At 40.5% G+C, this 3,905-nt stretch overlaps 1 pseudogene; it reads right to left on the reverse strand.

Annotated features, from left to right (window-relative positions):
* Positions 1-318: 318 nt before the first annotated feature.
* Positions 319-2,291, reverse strand: LOC111821655 (succinate--CoA ligase [GDP-forming] subunit beta, mitochondrial pseudogene; annotated as a pseudogene).
* Between the last annotated feature and the right edge of the window lie 1,614 nt (positions 2,292-3,905).

Here is a 3,905-nt window from a genome sequence, read left to right on the forward strand (position 1 = left end):
TTAATATCACTTGCACTTCCTACATACCACTACTGAGATCCAAGAAGTTAGCTGGTTTTCAAACATTAAGGGAAATCACGTCAATGTTACATTGTAATCACAGCTAGCCAGACCATCCACAAAGTAAGTGATAGTAAGTGATATGCCCAAAGCAAGTGATATTCTACGTATTTTAGGTCATAGCTAGTGACTTAATTTTCAATGAATGCTGTTTTGATTTGTTGTCCATGACAAACGTCTTTTCGTGGGTATTATGCATTGTCTTCAAAGTTTATCTTGGCATCAAAACATGTTCTTCCAGAATTTCACCAGAAGTTTTCATTTCAAAGTAGCATCAATTTTCAGGAAGAAACTATACAGCTTCTTAATTTGATCCACAGCCTGATTTTCATAAACCATACAAGCCTAAATCTTCTCTTATTCACTAAACTTGACTGTTCTTATGCCTTCAAAAATGTAAATTTTCTCCTTAAAAATAAATTCTGGTGTAAAAGCTGCCACCTATTCAATGTCAATGTCGCCTCCAACCCTCCCAGGTTTACCCATCAGTAAAGGCCATTGCAGGATTAGCCCATTAAAATTTTCAAGTTGGTTTCTCTGGATACATCTTCAGCTTCAGCAAACATTATTTTGTTAATTTTCACACCTTTGTTCAGAGTTGCTCTCTTACAAATAACAGATAATTCTCAATCATCTCACCACTTTAGGGCTTTTAGTTCAATAAACGCCTCCTTTCAATTCACTATTGAAGGTACCTTTCCCTCTCCCTTCTGGTAAGATCTGAGCTCTAAAACAATCTCTTCTGCATTTAGTTCCTTAACAGGCCTCAAGAGTATCGTTCACAGTGTCTGTCACAAAATGGCATAGTTTCTTGCTCTTGGGTTCCTGCAGTATCAGCCATCTTGTAGATATTAGTTAAGCTCCCTCGGACTTGGCTGACAAGAGTGGGGATCTTAGCACCAAGCCTCCCAGATGATTTTTGACCTGCACTGTCATGGGGGATGGAGCCCTGGTGGCACAGTGGCTAAGAGCTCGGCTGCTAACCAAAAGGCCTACAGTTCGAATCCACCAGCCGCTCCTTGGAACCCCTGCAGGGCAGTTCTACCCTGTCCTATAGGGTCTCTATGAGTCGGAATCGACTCGAAGGCAACAGGTTGGGTTTGGTTTGGTCATGAGGGAACCTAGTCCTAAACAAAACCAGGCACAGGAACCTGACTAGGCAACTGAGGTGGGAGGACAAGGAAGCTTAGGACTGGTTCAATTCTGTATTGGAAACAAACCTCGAGAAAAAGCCCACATTGTGTATATGTGTGTGTGTATGCGTGCACTCGCTCCTCTATCTGGATATGAATTCCCTGAGATCATGGACTGGGTCTTACCCGTCTCTGTATCCCCAATATCCCATATAATGCCTGATATGTAGTAGATGCTCAAACAATTATTATTAAATGAATCACATTTTGAACTAGTCCTCGGGCCACATGGAAAGCCCTCTGTTTTGAGAACCACTGCCATAGCTGCATATCTACGAGTCTTAGTATATCTGATTTAAAGCATTTCTTAAACACGATTGACTTTCATGTAATACTAGTCACAGTTTTATCAGTATAGATATTAATAGGCATGTTGAGTCCAACTGCCACTTCAGTTTCATACCCAGAACTCCATAGGCCTATAAAATCCATTCTACTGGAAAACCACGGTGGCCTTAGATTGGTTTCTAAACTTTACACAACAATCAAGCAAAAACTGACAAGGTTTAAGACTGTTTAAGTCCAGAGGCTTCCTATCTAGTTTCATTCCAAGGCCCTTATCAAAGAAAACAAAGTACCAATTCTTCAAGTTACAATGCTTAAGACCAGCCCTAGAATAAAAATAAATAAATGATCCAAGACTCCAACCCTACCCACAGAATAATCAGGCAGGAAATTACTATTTGCCCCATTGCTCAATCTTACCTTGCTAAAGAAAGAAACCTCTGAATGGAGATGATTTTATTCAAATAAATACCTACGGGTGATGTTCAGGAAGAGATCTCCTGAGCAGAGAACTCTATCCACCTGTCTGGAAAGATACCCAAAGTCTGTGTCACTTGTAATGGGCCAATGTGGAGTCTAAGTAGAAGGCAAAGCACAGCATCTCCTAGGTTTCCTCTCCCTCTTCAGCTCTACTATTGTCATTTTGGGCGGGCTTTGGCAGTACAACTTCCTCCATGGATTCTTTACTCATTACTTCTAAATGCTACCTCAAGTGATCTCAGTTCCCTCACCTACCCTCTCTGTTGACCTCATGCTAATCTGCTAAATGGTTTTTTTTCTTTTTAAAATCCAAAATAATGCAGCTGGATTCATGGCTAATATTTATTCAGCACTTATGGACCAGTCACTATGGTAAGCAGTTTACAAATCATTAATTTAATGCTGACAGCAACACAATGAGGTAGATGCTAAAGAGACTAATCCCAGATCCCTCTAATTCCTGGGCTGATGTCTTAATAGTATGTAACATTGTTCCAGCAAATTTCACCACTTTACCTCCTTCATTCAAACAAGTAACTGCTTCCAAACTACATGGACCTGCATCACTACTAGTTTGAAAGCAGGAATCCACAGCTTCCATGAGAACTTCCTCGAATAATCCAAAAATACACTCATCTCCAACAAGTCTACTACCTGAAATTCTATAAACTTCTCTGTATGTAATCCTAGATCCTAGATTACATACATAATAGATTGTCTATTTGTTGTATTTTTCCACTGTTTATTAACTGATGAGAAATGCTTTATTTGTTTCTCTATGACAAACCAGCCTATTGGTGTAGTTTTTCTTGAACAGAACATAATGCTGTACTAAAAGATGTTTGATGATGGGGATACTTAGGAAAATTGTCCCAGGTTTGCAAAGCATGAGGTCACACGTCTTTGTGTACTTACAGATTTGGCAGGTGTAACTAGCCACAAACAAAGCACAAAAGAAAAGCCTAGATACAGAAAAGAGCAAATGAGTTGTTCTTTAAAAGGCCTCTGAGAATATTAGATCAGATTGTTTACTTTTAGACATCTTAAAAGGGCATTAGAGTCAAGTCAGAGTTTTTTAAGGCCTAAGGAACTCGGTATGTTTATTTGAAGATGAAAGGTGGCTGAGACAGATGAGAGCAAGAGAGACAAAAGTTGGTGATATCCATAAGAGAGCGAATAAAGATGAGGAATAGTCTACAGGTATAGGCCAGTATATGAGAATATTACCCTACTGAGATTGAGGAGAAAGAGGAGAGAAAGGGGGTGGGGTAAATTTTACAATGATGAGCTAATTCCTAGGGAGATGACATCTTATCATCTCTCTTGTCTAGTGCAGGGGGTTGAGCTGTATCAGCATTGTTAGAAACAGGCAGGATGGGAAGGTGGAGAAGAGAAATTTCTTTTTTTTTTTATTTCTTCCCATACAAAAATTTATACGTACATTGTTATGTGACTCTAATTGCTCTCCCTATACCGTGACAGCACACTCCTCCCTTCCACCTCTGATTCCCCATATCCATTCAACCAGCTCCTAACCATCTCTGCCTTCCCATCTCACCTCCGGACAGAAGCTCCCCCTTTAGTCTCTTTTATCTAATTGAGCTAAGAGGTACACTCCTCAAGAGTATCACTTTATGTTCCACAGTACAGTCCAATCCCTGTCTGAAGAGTTGGCCTCAGAAATTGTTTTAGTTCTGGGCCGATAGAGAATCCAGGGGCCATGCTTTCCGGGGTACCTCCAGTCTCAGTCAGACCATTAAGTCTGGTCTTCTTACTAGAATTTGAGTTCTGCACCCCATCTTTCTCCTGCTCCATCTGGGACTCTCTGTTGTGTTCCCTGTCAGGTGGTCATTGGTGGTAGCCGGGCACCATCTAGTTCTTCTGGTC

The sequence above is a fragment of the Trichechus manatus genome, unplaced genomic scaffold, assembly GCF_000243295.1.
Source record: "Trichechus manatus latirostris isolate Lorelei unplaced genomic scaffold, TriManLat1.0 scaffold00094, whole genome shotgun sequence".
NCBI lineage: Eukaryota > Metazoa > Chordata > Mammalia > Sirenia > Trichechidae > Trichechus > Trichechus manatus.